Source organism: Notothenia rossii, assembly GCF_949606895.1.
Source record: "Notothenia rossii genome assembly, chromosome: 11".
Classification (NCBI taxonomy): Eukaryota; Metazoa; Chordata; class Actinopteri; order Perciformes; family Nototheniidae; genus Notothenia; species Notothenia rossii.
In genome coordinates, this window is record NC_136910.1 from 57,583,210 (window position 1) to 57,583,537 (window position 328).

Below are 328 nucleotides of genomic sequence, written 5' to 3' on the forward strand. Positions count from 1 at the left end.
TAAACCTGAACATCAGCAGGAGAGGACTCTTTAAAGTAGAGACACTACATACTGATACACACCTGAACATCAGCAGGAGAGGACTCTTTAAAGTAAAGACACTACATACTGATATACACCTGAACATCAGCAGGAGAGGACTCTTTAAAGTAAAGACACTACATACTGATATACACCTGAACATCAGCAGGAGAGGACTCTTTAAAGTAAAGACACTACATACTGATATACACCTGAACATCAGCAGGAGAGGACTCTTTAAAGTAAAGACACTACATACTGATATACACCTGAACATCAGCAGGAGAGGACTCTTTAAAGTAGAGAC